The sequence below is a fragment of the Perognathus longimembris genome, chromosome 3 (genome assembly GCF_023159225.1).
Source record: "Perognathus longimembris pacificus isolate PPM17 chromosome 3, ASM2315922v1, whole genome shotgun sequence".
NCBI classification, from domain to species: domain Eukaryota; kingdom Metazoa; phylum Chordata; class Mammalia; order Rodentia; family Heteromyidae; genus Perognathus; species Perognathus longimembris.
In genome coordinates this window covers 56617850-56638227 of record NC_063163.1, presented here as the reverse complement: position 1 = coordinate 56638227, position 20378 = coordinate 56617850, and the positions used below count along the sequence as shown (strand labels likewise).

Below are 20378 nucleotides of genomic sequence, written 5' to 3'. Positions count from 1 at the left end.
AACTTTTTGCCAACTTTACTTCTTTCTCTCCTTTAATGCCCTAAGTAGCCTGTATTCATCACTTGGTGTGTATCCTCAGCTTTCCTCAATGCTCACATAACTGTGTGTGAATGTATGCATACATGAGGGGCTGGAGAGAATGGCCTGCTTTATTTAATGACATGGCAAACGTACTTCTGTATCATAATTTTCTACTTGCACAAACTCCTCTTGGAGGTTCAACATACATAGCCTGAATCTATCCTTTAAACAACAATACTTGCAAAACCGTTTGGTGTAAACCAACTGGACAACTCATGGGGGGAGAAGGAAAGGGGGAGGGGAAGGGGGGAATGAGGGAGGAGGTAACAAACAGTACAAGAAATGTACCCAAGCCCTCGGAGCCGCCGCCATACTGGCCTGACGAGCTCGCGGCGGGGCCCGCGACGTCCCCATGGCCGACGCGGAGGACGGCGAGGAGCCCTGTGCCTTGTCCTCTCACACCGGGAGCGCGGGCTCCAAGGCCGGGGCTGACAAGATGTTCTCCCTCAAGAAGTGGAACGCCGTGGCCGTGTGCAGCTGGGACGTGGAGTGCGATACGTCCAGGTGATGGATGCTTGTCTCAGACGTCAAGCGGAAAACAAACAAGAGGACTGTGTAGTGGTCTGGGGAGAGTGCAACCACTCCTTCCACAACTGCTGTATGTCCCTGTGGGTGAAACAGAACAATCGCTGCCCTCTGTGCCAGCAGGACTGGGTGGTCTAGAGAATCGGCAAGTGAAAGTGTGGCCAGCCCGGCCCTGGCAGTGCTGGAGGTCTGGTCCTCGGAGACTCGCTCTTCACACAGGACACCAGGAGTCCACGGGCCTTGGGGACTCATCAGAGGCACGATTTAGCTTTTTGTTGGTTTAGTTTCCTTCCTAAGTTCTCTACAGTTATGCTACTTTATTAGAGATGCCCTTGCCTACCTCTGTGTGTGTCGCACATGGCTGAGAAGTGCAAACGAAAGGACACTGTCGGTTCCCATTGTGCAGAAGGCATGAAGGGAGCTTCCGTTACCAGAACGCTGCCCGCACTCCAGTCCAACCATTAGAAAAAGAGAGTGCACTGGAACTGAAAAGGGGTGGCCCAGAGCGCACCCCTGTTCTTAACTTGTTCCTAATGTTTATTTTTGGTTGAGAGAGGGAAACCATGAGATATGTATTTGATGTGAGAATTTAACTTTTTGGACAGGGAAAACAACTGTAGTTTGGGTCTACAAGACTGGAGTGGGGATTGCCTTTGAGGGTCCTGACTCAGGTTGGTACGGATTTCAGGCAAGGTATTAATGAAGGGAAATGTTTCTCCAGGGAGCACTGGCCAAAGGGTATCACACGGTGTTTTAATAAAGGGTTTATTCTGTTTACTTCGAGTTGTTAGAATTTCATGTTCAGCCTTAAACCTAATAAACTAATTTGTCAAAAAAAAAAAAAGAAATGTACCCAAGGCCTAACATATGAAACTATAACCTCTCTGTACATCAGTTTGACAATAAATAGAAAAAAATTTAAAAAAAGATGTATAACATTCCATGATGTGGACCATCACATTATTCCACTTTTACTTCAGTAGTAAGCATACTCATTTTCTTTCCTTCTTGCCACTGGAAATAGTGGTTTAGTGGAAATGGTTGCACATTTTTGTGCTGTTGTTTTTCACTGCAAAGGAAGTGTTACAGTATTTGAAATTGCACTAACACGTCTCTTTAACAATATATCTTGGCAGATTGTTATTAAAGTGTTTTGTTTTTAATATAACAATTGCCACTGGCAATTTTTGAGTGTGTCTTTTTCTTGACATCTCACTTCGCATTAAGTGTTCATGCCTTTTTCTGTATTTTGCTAGTCTGGATGGAAAGATAGGTTTTGAGCAGACTTCTGTAGACTCTATCGTTTGATCCTTGCATTTTTGAGAATTACTTATTTTAGATTTCCCCACAATTTTTATGGGGTTCATCTCCTTACAGGGCTCTCTAGTTGTCAACATTGGCATTTTATTTAAGATTTTATAAAGCAAATATTTACCCAAATCTATTAATTGTATACCTTGCTTGTGATAGGTTTTGCTTTTATAGAGGTGTTACGCTTTCATAGCACCAAATATATATACACACATATATATACACTCACACTTATATACACATATGTTTCTGTGTAATTGTGAAATGAGACCCCCTTATATCTCTATGTTGTACCTATAGTCCCCTCTCTAGATTTCTGTTTAGAGCCCATCAGTTAGTTAGTTAGTTCATTAGTTTGAACTCAGGGTCTCAGGTTCTCACCTTTTTTTTTTTGCTCAAAGCTAGTATTCTATTATTTTAATCACACTTTTACTTGTGATTTTTTGCTGGTTATTTGGAGATAAAAGTCTCTCAGATTTGGCTTTTTATATTAGCTTTGAACTACGATCTTCAAGTATCAGTCTCCTGAGTAACTAGGTTTCAGGTGTTAGCCAGTGGCTCCCAGCTTTACTGGTTTATTTCCAACATCTAGTCTTACTTATGTCATTCAATATTACTATGCGAGGCTACAAAGGGGTCAACAGTGATTTTATCCACAATAGAGACTTGAGGGTTCCAGGACCATTTTTTTTCCAGTCAAAAAAATATTAATGAGAGCTTTGACACTTTGATGTTTAAACACTACATTATACAAAAAAGGTTACTATGACAATAAACTAAATGCAATAGAGAAATATAGTAGATCTCTGTATATGTGGGTCCTGCATTCATGTTCCAACAATCAAGGTTTGAAAATATTTAAAAAAAGATCTGTTCTGAATATATGTAGACTTATGTCTTTGTTTATTCCATAAACAATACAGTGTAACAACTCCTTACATAGCATCTACCTTGTGCTGTGGATTTTAAACCATCTGGAGATGGTTTAAAGTAAAAGGGAGGATATATGTATCTTCTGTGTAAATACTACACCTTTACTCATGCAGCATGTGAGCACTTGTGATTCGGGAGAGGTTCTGGAACCATCTCCCATGGATATTATCCTGCACTATACTAGATCAATGGAACACAGAGGAAATGTTAGAAATATATTCTAATATAGGAAAACCATTTTTATTTTGTCAATATTGGGGCTTAATCTCGGGGCCTTATAATGAGCAAGTGCTCTATCAACTGAGCCACACTCCCAGTTCTGCACGTATGTATGTGTTCATTTATATTTGCTTCTCAGGTTACTTTTCAGATAGGATCTTACTAACATTTTTCCTAGACTAGCCTCAGACTGTGATCCTACTTTTGCCTTTGGTATAGGTAAGATTATAGATGTGCCCCACCGCACCAATCTTGTTCTTTGAGAAGGGATTGCAATAACTTTCCTCCAGTTGTCCTTGAACCACGATCCTCACAAGTAGTTGGGTTTACTGGGGTGTCACCACATTGGCTATAAGTAAACTTGTAATCCATGATAAAGTATTATTTAAAATTTTGGCAAAAGAGTGCAATATTTAAGTAATATTAACCTTATTAAAGTCTCTAGGGGGAAAGTTGGAATTTTAGGCACTCTTTATTTCACTAACAACGGAGATAATTATTTATGTCAGTTGCCAGTAAATTCCACAGAATTCAAGCACTTCTCAGTGACTCATCTTGCATACAGTTTGGTGGCTGTAACTGGAAGTCAAGTCAGGTTTCTGGATTTGCCCCATGTGTGTTGACAAGCCTGAGCGAATCTCCCAGTGTGTTGCTTAATCTCAAGGCACTGCAGATGACACAGTGTTAGTTTCTTTGCCTTTGGGGAACAACAGAGTTGCAGCCTTCTGCGAGTTCCATGTACAGTGTTGGCAGCGTGTTTGAATTGAGCGCAGCAGGGCTGAATTAGGAGGAATGTGGATTCCTTCAGCCCTTCACTTGTTCATGTACTCACAGTGAGACTTGTCGGGATGCCGTGAGTGCTGAGAGCTGGGTGGGTAGGGAAGGTCTGTGGTGGGAATATTACTGACATGGAGCCATGGAGCAGGGGTAGGATTTTAACAAGTAGCTGTGGGAGGGAATGGAGGAAGGTTTCCTTCTGAGATGAGAATCTTGTAAGCTGGTATACAGGTCCAAATGTTTGATGAAGTATCTTGGATTAGAGGGAGGTATGAGCATGTTAAGAGGAAGTGGTTGAAGGTGTTCTGGCTGAGGATTTATGTAAGGAGTTGAGTTTGCCTCTGGAAGGTTACCTCTAGGAGGACTGGTGTAGAGTACAACCATTAAAAAAATTGGCATCCATTAGGTGTCCAAGAGATTCAGTTGTAATAGTGCCATACATGCATACAATGTACCCTGATCAGACACCCCTTCTCTATCATTCTCTCCCATCTCATTCCCCTTTTCCTAAAGTTTCCTAGAGTTCATTCATAAATCTCTTTATAACCTTAACTGGTTTGGTCTGGGCTCTGTGGATTGGACCTAAAACAGAGCAATGCCAGATGTTGGCAATCACAAAGAACTTGATATGCAGTGACATGGAAATCAGCTGACAGACCCTGGGTTTTACAAACAGGTAAGTGAAATTTCGAGACGCTAACATTTCTAATGTTAGAGTTATTGGCAGAACTGATTTAGTGTCTGTTCTTCCTGGATTCAGAGACTGCCCTTTCTACCCTACGGGATATTTCCTGCTCACTTTGTTACATCATGTGTCTGCCACTGGCCTGTTACATGCCAGCCCCACATCAAACAAGTAGTGATATTTCCCATAATGCAGCTCACATTATGGCTAATTCACCCAGTGTATCACTGAATTGGCTTTAAAACTAAAAGTGGATTTGTGTAGCACGAGGCTTATGAAAAAGCTTTTTTTTTTTAAAAAAAATCTTATTGTTTACTTGCAAAACTGTTTGGTGTAAGTGAACTGAACACCGCAGGGGGGGAAAGGGGGAGGGGGAGGGAGGTATGAGGGACAAGGTAACAAACAGTACAAGAAATGTATCCAATGCCTAACGTATGAAACTGTAACCTCTCTGTACATCAGTTTTATAATAAAAACTTAAAAAAAATCTTAGTTTGCTGTATGGCGTTCCAGCCAAGGCTTGCCAGATAGGACTGTAGTGGCCCACTTAGATCCTCTTTAATTGCTCACTATAAATACCTTAATGAGGCTGCCATAAAAATCCTGGTTATAACTGAGGTACTCCATGTGACCCATATATATATAATACCTTTCTAGGTGTCTATATGTGGCAAATTGATGGGCATGAATGAATTGATTCCCATTGCTAGAATGAAAACTTTATTTCCAAGTCAGTCATCTCTTCTTGCCCATCAGATCTTGTTTTCTCAGTCATTCCTTTCTGCCTTCATCAAGTTTCACCTACCACTGAGAATTCAAGCATCCACTTAACCTGGCCTGGGAGAGAAATGGAGGTGGAGCCCAGGGCCCTGAGGAGGGAGAGAAGCCCAGATAGGCTTTTGTGTGCTCTGGTTGCCCTGGGAACCTGGATATCTGGCTTTGTTCTAGACATTGATGAATTTTCCCCATTCAGCCGCTGTGTCTGTTTTGCCATGGTTATTACCAGCCTTGGGCAGTCCTCACCTCCCAGGTAGTAGTTTCCATCCAGGTTCTCCGTCCCCACAGTATGTTGAGGGTCATTTCACATGAGTCCAGTGTAGCCATCACAATCCATGCCCCTCTCACTGCCTCTCTACCTCACCTGCTCTGTAGGCGGCTTTTCTACCTTTGGATAGAAATCCCATCATAACTTGTTTGCTTTCCCATACAAATCTTCCCTTGCCAGTCTCTGGGGGCTCATGCCTATAATCCTAGTTACTCAGCAGGCTAAGATCTATGGATCTTGTTTCAAAGCCAGCCAGAGAAGATAAATCCAAGAAACCCTTGTCTTTAGTTGTCCAGCAAAGAACTATAAACAAAATTTCTTACTTGGAAGATGGGAGATGGCTGTGGGAAGAAGTCTTGGAGTGACTGGATAGATGAACTGAGGAGAAGACTATGTTGTGGGAACAGAGCAGAGCATGGATTCTATGAGAGTGATGGTTGCAAGGCCCAGGCTTTGCATATGCCTTTCTATGTATGTAGAAGGATGAGCCTCTGCACAAGTAACTAGGTGTGGAGATGCGGAGTGGATTCTAAGCAGAATGGTAGTCAGCTCAGCACTTTGGCCCATAGATGCTCATGACTTGATTTTAATCTGCAGAGGTGGTATTTCCCTTATTACAATTACCAATAATAATTACTGTAATTGAACACTCATGTTTCTTTTGCATGTTCTTTTCTTCTCCAAAGCTGATCATAACTCAGTGAAGTAGAGGACCTTACTTTGTTCTAATAAATGAGAAATATATTCTGTAACTTTCAGGCCACAGAGGTGAATTTTGAGTTCTCTGACTTAAAACTCCCGTGCTTAATTATTCTTTATTATTATTATTATTATTATTATTATTATTATTATCTTTAAGTAGTTGTACACAAGGATTTTAATTCAATATGCTACTTTATGCATACAGTGCATCTTGATCAATGTCACCCCTTTCATTGTTCTTTTTTAAGATTATATTTTAATCATCCTTAAGTACTTGTCCAAAAGGGTTATCATTCAACATGTCAGTTTATAAGTGCAATGCGCCTTGATCCATATCACCTCTTTAAATTATTCTCTCCCATCCTCCCAACCCCATCCATTCTTTTATCGTGGTCCTCATCTCTCCCAGAAGCAGAGCTGGACATGAGCCCTACAGTCTAATGTCAGGAATGAATTCCCAGTGCCATGGATGGTAGGAAGGTAGTATTTGGAAGGTGATAAACATGAAGTAACTCTGTGATGGACCTTGAGCCTGGACCTCTCGTGAAAGCAGGCCTAGAGGCATGGCTTCTGAGGATAGCCTATTTCCTGAAACTAACAGGTGCTCTGACCCAGTATGCTGAATGATCATTCTCTGATGATAAGACAGGAAGAAAAACATTTCAAAGGGCTTACTAGGCATCCACTTTAGCCTGCTCTTCCTGCTTAATTAGCACAGTGGTTTGAAATCCCTGGATTCCAGCTTCCCTGTGATCTTGGGCACCCCCCTAGGTAGTGGGGTCCATTGAGCCACCAGGAGGATGATATTTTCCCAGCAGTATGCAGTTGGCACAGGGCCACCTTCTTTCTCATGAGCCTGCTGTGTGTTTGATCTATCCAGATTAAGGGAAGATAAGTCTAAAAATACTGTGGCACTTGGGAATTTTTAAAGTCATTTCTGTGTAACTTGGACTAACTGGAAGATGAAAAAGCTACCATTAGATCAAAGGATATTTGAGCATCCCAAATATTGACTAAGTTTGGAATATTGGATATGATGTTGCAAAGTTTGTGTAGGAAGTGGAGAGTCTGTTATTCTTAGTCTGTTTACTATTCTTTAAAAATATCTCCCAAATATTTGACTGCCTGCTTTGATAGTATGCATACTGTTGAAGTAGCAGATTAAGAAGTGTAGAGATTCTCTGGAGGGAACCACATTGACAAAAGTGAGAAATAGAAGATGGAACTAGCAATTAGAGGGAACTTTCAAAACTGAGTCAACAAATTCCATTTAATATGATGGCATATCAAAGTGTGGTTGTCACATGCAAATGTGAACCATAACTCATGGAATAAACAAATATAGCCCTGCGTGTTTGTGTTGTTGAGTCTGTCAAAACAGTGAAATTAATTGTATGGGCCAGAATTTCAGAAAGATAAGGCAAAGTACTCTTCACTTTAGAGCTATTTGTTTAATAGTTAAAAAAGTATTTCTTTTAAAACTTTTGTGTTAAAAAATTGTGTTTATAAGGACAGGGTGAGCTTCTGGAGGCCAGGTATGGTGGTGTACATCTGTAATCCTAGCAGCTTAGATGGCATAAATATGAAGATTTGTAGTCCAAAGCTATTCAGATCAAAGTTAGCAGGACTCTCTACAAAAGAAAGTAACTGAAGAAAGCAAGGCTGGAGTTGTGACTCACGTGGGAGAGCACTTGCCTAGCAAGTGTGGACTTCTTAGCTGAGTGAGCATACTCTAATCTTAGAGAAAACGAAAACTTCTGTACCATAATTATGCAAAATACACAAAGACCTCAAAGGAAAGAAGTCAGGCCACCTGGGGACCTCTGGACTTGAGGAACAATGCAATGGTGAGGTTCTTGGATTTTTTTTTTTATCACTTATATGTAATACTTGGGACAGAAGAAAAGAGCAACCCAGGATAGCCAGTAGGCAAAGATGGACACTCTCCAAAGTCCCGAAGAAGGTTGGGAAAGGTGCTGTTTAGCAAGATGGGAAACTTTGATGATGACCACTTGCCCATGTGTTGGAAGTCTGATCCAAGGGGGAGGCACTATTTAGAGGTGTGGCCAGTGGGAGGTGTTTGGGTTATTGAGGGTGTGCCGAGGAAAGGAATTGTGGGACCTGAGACTCTTCCTCTTTCTTATTCTGCTTTCTGGCCATAAGGTGAGTGGTTTTGCTCTGTCTGTGCTCCTGTCATGGTGTGCCATCTTGCCCAGAGCAACAGCATCAACTGATCAGAGGTTGGAACCTCGAACTGTGAGCCACAATAAACCTTTTCTTTATAAGCTCATGTTTGTTATAAAAACGGTGGAGTTAGAGTTACTGGAGTGACTAAAGTATCACTTCACTCCAGATAAACATCATAGGGGAAAAAATTGCGATTTCACTCTCACCCATGCCAACAAAGAGAGAGCTGAGACTTTTGCCTTGGTGACAGTGTAATAAAGCATTTCAGCTGCCCTAAGGGTGGCATTAGAGTATGAAGCCTGTCTTCTACTTTAACCTGTCAGTGACGGAAGTCCCTCCCCTTTCCACCCTTGATGTAGAGTGGGAGAGTGAGAAAGTCTCAAGTAGAGATTGAGGACTTCCCCCACCTCCAGTAATGAGACCCCACATCAATTCATTGGCTCTAGTGGAGGTCACATAGGGAACTTGGACTCCTGGCCTTATATGTTGGTAAGACCCAAGCTGGCTGCTAGTGGCTTACTCCTATAATCCTCTTTACCAAGTAGGCTGAGATCTGAGGACTGCAGTTCAAAGCCAGCCTAGGCATGAAAGTCTATGATACTCTTATCTCCAATTAACCAGCAAAACTTGAAAGTGGAGCTGTGGCTGACATCGTAGAGTGCTAACCTTGAGCAAAATAAAAGTTTCAGTGTTAGTACCCAGGCCTTGAGTTCAAGCCCTAAGGCTAGAATAAAATAAAACCAAACAAACCAAAAGGCACTAACTCAAATGTGTAGTGTGCTGTTTCCTCATGGTTACAGGATGGCTTCCAGAAGTTGCAGAGACTATTTCCTTCCTTCTTCATAACTGAAAAATACCTAGATAGTGCTGCCACCACATCGTACCTCTCTGTCTTCTCCCTCTTCAATGGAGTGCATAATTATATTCTCTTGGGGCTCTCCCCAGGCACAGGCATATGGTCCCAGCAGTCCAGGCCTAATCCCCCTGGCTTATCCATCCCTGTGGGATGTCTTACCTTGGTGATGGTGACAACCACCTTACACATCAGTGCCTGGCATTCTGTAGGTGGTATGTGTCACAGAGGACAACAATCACAGGTGTGGCTGTGGAGCTGTAGTCAACACCAGGATAAACACACCTGTTGGGACTTTTCATGCATTGCTTTGGCAGTGTCATATAGCTCTGACCAATGTTTCTGTCTCTCTAAATGCTCAAGGATCTTACCTGTATTTTTTTACACCTTGGACTTGGATTAGAACCCCAAATGCCCAAGAATCTGTACCTTGTACCCATGGCTGGCTGTGCTTGATTGTGAGATTATACAGAGAACTATTCCATTCTCAAGCTCAACCCTACCTTCTTTTGGCACAGTGTCATGTGGGCATACTTATCTGATAGTTCCATATGTTTTCTCTCTCCATTTTGATGGGGCTCCCATTTAGCAATGTGCTTTGTGTGTGGATGCTCCCTTTGGCAGGGTAACAGCATGGTACAGCACTCAACCTCATGGACATGTGTGACACTTTCCATTTTAGAAATGGAAGCATCTCTTATTTTAACCCACGTTGTCTAATGAGGTTTGTGTGGGTGTATGTAATTTACTATTTAATTTTCATTTTAGCTTTTCTAGCCATCGTACATTACTTCCTAATTTCCACCGTTCTTTCAGAAAACACAATTTTCATTTGAGCCTCCTGTGGTAAGCATGAGTGGTTGCAGGTGTCTGTTCCATACACAGGGAAACTAAGACAAGGCCTCCATTATTTGATCCGGTTCATTGTTTGACCTAGTGAACAGTAAGCACACCATCCTACTTGGCTGTCCTATATTAGGAACCTGTGAGAGTGGAGGCAGGATCTTGGGTTAGAGCCTTGTGATCATTTCCATGCTCCCTTCTCCAGCTGCCCACTTCACACACACCTGCCCCAGCCACCCACCAACACGACCTGTGCAAAATGTATAGCTTCACCGGGAAATATGTGTTCCAGAACTCTCTATATGGTCATACCTTCTTATCTGCAGGCTAGTTTGCCAAGATCTCAATCTTCTACTATTTACCATGGTCCAGAAGTACAGTAGAGTAGCATATGAAGCTTTGAGAGAGAGAGGGAGAAAGAGTGTGTGTGTGTGTGTGTGTGTGAGAGAGAGAGAGAGAGAGAGAGAGAGAGAGAGAGAGAGAGAGAGAGAGAGAGAGAGAAAGAGGGGAAGAGAAGGAGGGAGGACCAGGAGGGGGAGAAGGCTGCCTGTTCACATAATTTTAGTTATGGTATATTGTTATAATTATTCCATTACTATTCTTGTTATTGTTTTATTGTGTCTAATATACAACTGAAGTTTATCATAGATATGCAAGTATAGGAAAAACATAGTATGCATAGGGCTTAGTACTATCCTGAGTTTCAGGTCTCAATGAAGTCCCTTGGAGTGTCTCCCCAAAGATAAGTGGATTGTGGATATAGATAGCATATTTCACAGGGAAAATAGGGCTGTGGTTCTTATGTGTTATAAATATCGTACAGAAATGGATGAGCTGAGCACAGTGGTACATTCCTATAATCCTAGCTACTTGGGAGGCTGAGATTGAAGTTCATGGCCAGCGTGGGGTTGGGAAGGGATGGGGATAGGAGGGAGATTGTCAGCTTCCATCTCAACAATAAAAAGCTGGGAGGTACCGTATTTCTGTCATCCCACTACATGGTCTAGGCAAGCCTTAGCCTACTGTGTAATACCCTATTTAAAATATAGCAAAAGCAAAAAGATCTAGAAGTGTGACTCAAGTGGCAGCATGCCTGCCTAGCAAGTACAAGGCCCCTAGTTCCCACTTTTAGTACTGCAATATAAACAAAAACCCCACAAAAAACCATAAACAAACACTCCCCACAAAAAAACACCAAAACATGTATAGACATTAAAATACTATGGATAAGAAAGATATTACATCTTATTATTTTTATTTTAATAATATTCATTACTTTTTATTATTTAAATATGACTTACTATATGCAATTAAAACATGCAATAAATAAAAATTATCCACGATGGCACCATGTATAAATATTCCTGCTAAATATTAGAGTGTAAAGCCTGAAAGTCTTTTTAGTTTGTTTTTTGCATTATGGTTATATGTAATGTATTTATGGTAGTACTTTGTTTTCCCAGGTAATGTATCTCAAGCACTATTTTTTCCCAAAAAATTTCAGAATTAATTTCAAGTGTAATTTCCATTACATGGATGAACCAAAATACATTTTATACTATGAAGGTGGGGTAATGTTAAAAGAGAGGTCTTCATACCCTATAATTGTACATTTAACAGTTTAAAAATTGAGTAACAGACTTTTAAATAAAGATTGTTATACTCTCTACTCTGACAACTGTGTTGTTGAAATAGAAAATTTTGGAAATGTATAGGTGGGATTTTGTGTGTGTTTATGCTTGTATTCAGGGTTGAACTCAAGACCTTGTGCTTTTACTTAGCTTTTATTTGCTCAAGACTGGTACTCTACCACTTGAGCCACCCCATCACTTCCAGATTTTTGCTGGTTAATTAGATATAAGAGTCTCAAGGACCTTTCTGCTTGGGCTGGCTTTGAATGGGGATCCATAGATCTCAGCCCTCTGAGTAGCTAGGATTATAAGTGTGAGCCACTTGAGTCCTGCTAGTTAGCAATTTTATATGAGTGACTATTTTGAGAAGGTCAATTGAAAAGAATTTGTTATTTTACATCATCATTGCATTCACTAAGTGGCTCAATGATGTTAATAGGTTTTGATTTAATGAAAATTATAAAATTTCTGGGATTTTATCTTATTAGTTCAGGTCTTGGATTAGTTGAAGATACCTTTCTTTAGCATTTTCAGTACCTTAGTCAGTAGCAGAATCTTCATTACATAAGTAAGTCATCATGTCCATTCATAGACTTTATGAAGTGCATAATCTCTAGAAACCTGCTTACATTCAGTTAAAAAAACTGAAATTTAAGTGGGTTGCTTTCAAGATTTTTTTAACCTTTTAACCTTTCTTTTAAATTCTACTTTTGTAATTTTCATTTCTCAAATGATATTCATTTATACTTATTTCCAGTCATCTAAGGGATTAAAAATATATCCAATGTATATTTTCATTAGAAATAGAAATAAGGGCTGGGGATATGGCATAGTGGCAAGAGTGCTTGCCTCGTATACGTGAGGCCCTGGGTTCAATTCCCCAGCACCACATACACAAAAAAAAAATGGCCAGAAGTGGCGCTGTGGCTCAAGTGGCAGAGTGCTAACCTTGAGCAAAAAGAAGCCAGGGACAGTGCTCAGGCCCTGAGTCCAAGCCCCAGGACTGGCCAAAAAAAAAAAAAAAAAAAAAAAATAGAAATAAAAGTAAATGTAAAAGTTAAAATTTTTAGAAAGTATTTTTCTTCTGAAATGTGCCACTTATGCAAAAATAAAGGGAGGACTGGAGATTACAATTCATAATATTAAATTTTTGAATCATTTTGAGTCATTTGAATCATTTTCAATTTTTGAAATCATTTTTAATGAAGTAGCAATTTGAATATTTTGAAAATTTGAATCTCACTAAAGTTTTTGAAATGATTTTTTTAGTAGTTACTGTCTAATTATCACTGCAAGAGAGTATTTAGTTTCATGCTTGCTGGGTCTTGATAATTTTATATACAACCAAGATAAAAATACGTATTGTTAAACATTGTAGAACACTCTTTAGCCACCATCAGGACTAGTGACTACTGGACTAAGGTGAATATTTCTAGAACAGGGTCAGCTATCCATCAAACAGGTTGTCACTCTGTCCTGGTGCCTGTGTGGGGGACTACATTGTACTGGTACATTGCTACACTTGCTGCACAGGTATCATCCATGTCATGTGGAGACAGCAGATGTGTCATGATTCACAACTTGACCCTTTATAACCATACCTTGTTCCCTCTGCTCTGCAACCATGAATTTAGAACATGAAGAAATGAAAAAAGAAGAGGGGGAGGAGGAGACCTGATCTCCTGGGGGAACAAAACCTTTTATGAAAGTTCTATGTATTGAAGGCCATAGGGCTGTACCCAACTGGTGGCACTCTTTGTGAAGTGGTGGAGCTTTTAGGAGGTGGTGCCTAGTGGGAGGGAGTTAGGTTATTGGCAGGCATTGCCCTGGAATAGGATGTTGGAACCTTGGTTCCTTCAGATTTCTTTCTTTGCTTCTTGGTCTGTGTTTGCTTCCTCTGTTATGTTCCACAGGCTTCTACTAGTGCACTGCCTCATCACAGGCCCCAAAGCAGTGAGCCCAAGGGACCATGAACTGAAAATTCCATAATTTTCAGCTCAAATAAACTATTCCTATTTTTAACATCTCAGATATTTTGTTCCAGTGTCAGATAACACAAGTCCCTTAGTATATTTGAGCCTGAGAGGAAGAATTAGAAAACTTTTGCTCTTCTCTAAGCCTCCGAAGTGCTCTGGACCCTGTGACACAATCTCCATCTCCATGTTGGAAGCAGCAGCACAATTCACAAGCCCATACGGTGTTCTGGTTACATCCATTAGGGCCTCGAGGAAAGGGCTGTGCACATGTGTTTCCCCAGGGTCTTCATGGTGTCAGTAGCCAGAGGACAGGCTTAGAATTACAGGACTGCTATGTCCATGTGGGGTGGGGAGGACCAGAATGCAAAGTAACAGAGGCACTCATGTGGCCATTATCCTGTGCATTTGTGATTTGAGAGAGCATTTGGTGTAAATAGAGGCAGCAGCAGAATTTGATGCTTAGTTTGTTGAATCACCTGAGTGGTAACCCAGGCATTGTTTAGGGGTGTATTTATACACTGTGTATCAGGGAGAAACACTTAATCCCAGTGCCAGGAAGTAGAGATGGGTGTTGGATTTGTGATTTTTTTCACTATGGTATGAGAAAGTTTCACTAATGCAATCTTTTGAAAATACTTTATATTTCTGGATCTAATGTGTGTTTTGAACAGTACAAACAATAGTCCACATCTTTAGCTGCTCACAAGGCTGAGATCTGAGGATCATGGTTCAAAGGGACAAATCTGAGAGACTCTTATCTCCAATTAACAAGCAAAAATGGAAGTAGAGGTATAGCTCAAATGGCAGAGCATCAGTCTTGAGTGAAAAAGACAAGTGAGGGTGTGAGGCCATGTGTTCAAGCCTCAGTACTGGCACAAAAAAAATTAGAATGTACTGACTCAAGTTCCATTTTGAGAAAGAAAATGAGTACCTGTTCCCTTAAGCTGAAAAGTAATTGCAATAAAGAACTCAAATGAATAGTTGAGAGAGATATTAAACCAATTAAGACTTTAGCAATAAGAGCTGGAGAAAAATTGAATGGCCTATAATGCACAAATACGGAAATAGCAATCTCAATTGTTGATTTACTTTATATAATAGAGTACAAGCATTCATTGCTCTTACCACTAATAAGAGCACCACCCTCTGTTTTCACAGTGCTGTTTATTTTACATAGAATTCCCCACCTACATAAGCCTGTTTGTCTCTTATGCAAATATATGAGCAAGTGCAGACAGAGAAGCTGAGTTTCAAACACTAAAAACACATGTACAAAGTCAGAGAGCTTCCTTGTGGCCAAAATGGGATGCAGACTCAGCTGTTCTTGTCCTATTCAGTTTGTCCTTCCAATGATCTCAAAGTCTCCTTTGTAAAAAGGTAGAAAGTATTGCAGTGGAATTTATGTGTTTCATGCAAACAGCTATGCATTCTGACAAGTCACGATAACATGAATTCCAAAGTATGAATAGTCAAGGGTGAAATTCAACATAGGATTTATGGTACTTGTATTAATGAGAACTTTCAAATTTCTTAAAATACAGAGGGGATGGAGCTTGGGGAGGCTAAACTAGGCACACAGAGTAAAGATTGAGGACAAAGAAATATTTGCTTAGGTCTAACTGATTTTGAATACTGTTCAGTAGCTTAGATCTGCAGAAAGCTGCTCCAGCAGGGTGAGGATAGGATGGTGGAAGAGGGGCCCACATTCAGGCTGGGGCATGGTGCCAGCCCTCAGGATCATAGTAGTCCCAGGTGGTGCAATGAATGGCTTTCCTGACAAGTGATCCTCCTATTTTCCCAGGATACTTGACCACAGAAAATGGTCAGCATTATTAATCCACAAAGTAATTGGCCTCTGCAAAGTCCTTTTTCATTATTTTAGCTAGTGGTGGTGCAAGGAGTCAGCTAAAATCATGTGTGGTCAGCGCCAGGCAGTGTTTCAACCACCTGAGTTTCAGAATAAGCAGTGTGCCTTTGGGAACAGGACATTTCAATGTTCAGATGCCCCATGCAATCAATCTTAGCTTCTTAAAGGGCCAGCGGTAGTAATTCTGAAAACACAAGCACTTAGGTTAATGCTACCATTAACGCCTCCCTGTGGTGCCCTGATTTCTGAGACTGGAGGGTATTAAAGATTTTCAAGGTCTCCAAGGCTCAATTCTTGTCTAATGGGGAGCAGGTATATCTTGAAATGGTAATCCTTTAAAATTTTTATTTCATGTCTTGTTAAAATACAGAAAATAATTCACTTTGTATACACATACTTAAATACAGATAGAAATGGTGCTGGTGACTCATACCTGTAATCTGAGGTACTCAGGAAGTTGAGATCTGAAGATTGAAGTTCAAAGCCAGGCCAAGAAGGAAAGTCTATGAGGCTCTTATGTCCAGTTAACCAGAAAAGAAATAAAACACTGGCTGGATCTATCACATCAAACCCCCATTTAATCCTTTTCCTATGTTCGGTCCCCAAGAAAAGCAATATTCTGATGTGTGTTTGTTAGTGATTCTATCCTTTTACTCTGTGTATATCTATCCAAAGAAATATATATGGTAGTTGCATTTTGTATGTTTAAAGTGTACTTCTAACATTATGTTTTGAGATTCAAATGGTTGTGTTTTGTTTAGAGAATTTAATTTAATTAGGCCATTTCTCTTCATCTGCTCTATAAAACGAACATGATGTGAATATGAAGTTTTACTTTTCCTGCCTGTGAGTTGATGGAAATTGCAATAATTTTTAATATTTTAGTCTCAGAAAAAGTAATGAGACAAAATTTCTGGTAGATAACACCCTGGCCATATAAGACACTCATTGGTGAGGTAGGAAATCAACCTAATAGATTGCAATGATGTAAAACATTTATAACATATATTATATAGATGGTACCAAAATTCCATATTGTAAAGGTATTTGTTAAATATTTCCTTCCATTAGGCATGCATGCATGTAAGTATATTGGGTTGTAATGTAAAATGTACTTCTGAGAGTCATGGGGAAGAGGTGAACAGCTACCTCTCTGGGGCATGTATTGCAAGTCCCACTGGGGATTATGGGACACCTGTATCTTCAAACCTACAGCAGTTGCCAGATTGCTCTTGAAAGTGCCTGCATCTGATTTATTGGTGAGGACCTCCCTAGGTCAGCATAGTCTAGCCTTGGATTTTTGTGACAAGGGTTTCCAATTGCAATTTTAGTTTACTTTTCCTGATTACTACTGAGGCTGAGGACAAGTCAGTTCTGAATGGTGGAATTGAATGCAGACAAACGTTTACATTTTTATTTTAGCATGGTATTGAATGCTCATAAAGAAAAATACCCAAAGCAAGTGAAAAGCAGGAGCTAGGATCTTCACACTTCGACAGAGAAGGAGAAAACTGAGGAAGAATTCATATTTTGGTATGTGTCATTAAGGACATTAAGCTCAGAAAGGGGTCAGAATGAGTATTTCTCTTCTATTATGTGATAGATTGCACTTAGGGCAAGGGTTAAAAATGCCCTTGGCAGGCTACAGGAGTACACAAATGGATGGGTTGTGGTAGTGTATATTTACATATTAGTATGTAGAGAAATTATTCACTTCTAGTTTTCTTGACTCTTACTACCCTCTTTGTTTCTCATTCTCTACTGGGGATGCAGAACACTAGCAGAGATGGTCAGCGTAGGACCTGGAGAAGATAAACACCAGTCAACGGCAGTAACAAGACTGCACTTAGGGAATTTGTGTTTTATGGGGATGTAAATCCAATGCTGGTAGATATGTGCATACACTTTCCATGGAAAAAGTGGAAATACTGTTGAAATGTTAGTCTAGTTTTTGTGAAATCTCTTAATTTCATTTTTAAAATACTGACTCATAATCTTGAAGACACAATGTGAGCCAAACAAGTCATATTTGAATTTGGCCTGTGGACCACTGATTTACTATTTTTGCACTCCATTTACTATTTTTGCACTGTGAAATGGCTGACATTTTTTTAAAAACAAATCATGAACACAAAGGCTGGTGTCTTGTGACCTTATTTGTCATTTCACCTATTTGCTCTTGGGTGAATAACTGTTGGGTGTTGAAGAAGCTGTGAAATACTGAAGGCTGTGTATTTATCTCTGTTCTTTGGCACTCGTTTACACAGTGTTTGTTACAAAGTAGGCTCATAACACATATTTACTGAAGGAATGCATAAATGAATGATGAAAGCCTAGAGCTCCTAGACTCCACTAGAACTGACCAGCTTAAAGTTAGAAATTTGGACAGTTCTGTGCTGTTTCCTTAGGACTGATAGCACAGGGAAATTTCTGCTGCCCAAGACACTTCCACACATCACACACTGACAGTTTTACTGCTCACCAAAACTGCCACATAGCTAATTCATGATTTATAAAGGAAGCTCAGCACATTAATAGATTAGATAGTCAGCCAAATGAATAATAAATGGCAAAGCTATGTATACAAAGGAAATATGCATAGCACTTGGAAAATCACATAAGAAACATTGCTGCATCTGGGGCCTTTGCCTCCCCAGGGAAAAATGTGAGGCCTAAGTGATAATCCTTCAGTCATAAAAGGAGAAAATGAAGTTCCATATAGGCATTTGATCCAGCCCAGGAAATTGCAGTGCTGAGGAAATTCTAGAACAATGAACTTGTTACACTTAATCCAGTAGGCAGCCCTATTGGAAGGGTGGCAGCATGGTATTAAAAATGTGCACATAGAGTGGACTTGACTTTGACCTACAATCCTTCCCAACCCTCATGATCAGAACCTTCCACTTGGTCTGAGTGTCTTTGCCCTAAGAAAAGACTCCCGAGCTGTCTGTCTCTCATTCTCTCCTTTCTCCTGACCATCAAGCCCAGTCAAGGACCTCACCTTCCACCCAGGCAGCCTCTGACTACTCCTGCCATCCACTTGCTTCTCCTCGTCTGAGCCACAGAGGTGTAGGCTGGCTCTTACAGAACTCCAATCTGGAGTCCTGAGTAGAAGTCCTGATTGTCTTCTGGATTCTTCTCTTGGGGAGTTTCCAACCACTTGCATTTAGCACTATGAATACAACTCTTTAGATGACCCTGGTGGCAGCTTGACCAACCAACCTCAGTCTCTTCTCAATTGTTACAAACTATAGTTTGTACCTTTCATGAACGCTAAAGGCTCAGGTGTTGGGGGTATGGTAAGCAGCCTGTGGGGCTCTTTGAAGGTAGAGGAACGTTTAAGAAATGGAGCCTGGTGTGAGGTCTTCCAGTCATTGGGAGTGTGCCTTCAAAGGGGATAGTAGGAACCCAGCTCTTTGTTCTTCTCTCTCTCTCTCTTTTTTTTTTTTTTGCCAGTCCTGGGTCTTGGACTCTGGGCCTGAGCACTGTCCCTGGCTTCTTTTTGCTCAAGGCTAGCACCCTGCCACTTTAGCCACAGCGCCACTTCTGGCCATTTTCTGTATATGTGGTGCTAGGGAATCGAACCCAGGGCCTCATGTATATGAGGCAGGCACTCTTGCCACTAGGCCATATCCCCAGCCCTGTTCTTCTCTTACTTCAAGGAAATGAAATGATTCGTTTTGCTCTACTGAGCTCTCCTGCCAAGATGTGCTACCTCACCACAGGCTCCCTTTTGAATTTGTGCATGGATGGCTTGTTCTTAGGAAGCTCTAGCTTGGAACTGGATGTGAGAATAGGAAGGGAGACATGGATGGTAGGAACCTCCAGGTTCCCAGATGCATGTGAGGAAGCAGGTTTATCAGGTGGGCTGTGGGCTGGCTGAGCTCATATGTCAGGCATGTTTTTCTTACAGCAGATTTAAGTAGTCATGACTAGTAAATATTATTTCTGTATATTTCTTTTCCACCCAAATGACATCCAAAGAATTATTGTAAAATACTTCAACTCAACTAACCTTCATTGAAACTTTTTCTGAGCATAGGAATTTTAGTGTAATGAAAAGAAGAATGTAACAGGAGAAAATAGTTCTTTAATTTCATAGAGACATTCAACAGAAATGTTCTGCCTAGAGGACTGATGACAGCTACCAGAGCTGTTTTTAGAGAACTAGCAACTTCCCCTAGCCTATATGCACTCACTTTCCTTTGCTTTCTTGCCCCTTGCTCTCCACCTTCCAGATAGATGTTCTATCATTTTGGTGGGGCTGTGATGTCCTATGCACTCTGGAAGCACTGAGTTTGTCTGGGAGCTCATAGAGCAGAGACAAGAAGCTATGAAAACCATGATAACTAGAAAAACCTTAGACAGACTCAAGGTGGGGACAGCCAGCTGTTGTGGGGGTCCTGGTGCAAAATTTCTTCATTGTGGCTTATTTATTTACATTCTTTTTGTCTTTTTTGCCATTCTGGGGCTTGAACTCAGGACTTCAGCACTGTCCCTGGCTTCTTTTTGCTCAAGGCTAGCACTCTACCACTTGAGCCACAGCGCCACTTCCAGCTTTTTCTGTATATATGGTGCAAAGGACTGGAACTCAGGGCTTCATGTATGCTAGGCAAGCACTCTACCACTAGGCCACATTCCCAGCCCCTTATTTCCATTCTTATTGCTTACATTTTCTAAGCTTTTATCAGTTACACAATCCTTCAGATTATGGATTGCCTTGTACTAAAACACTAGTCTTTG

The 20378-nt window shown here is 40.7% G+C and overlaps 1 protein-coding gene and 1 pseudogene across 1 annotated transcript in view; both read left to right on the top strand.

The window, feature by feature from the left end:
• Mtus2 (microtubule associated scaffold protein 2) overlaps positions 1-20378 on the top strand; it is a 540827-nt gene that overhangs the window by 109835 nt on the left and 410614 nt on the right. The window lies entirely within an intron of this gene.
• LOC125348383 lies at positions 396-759 on the top strand (annotated as a pseudogene).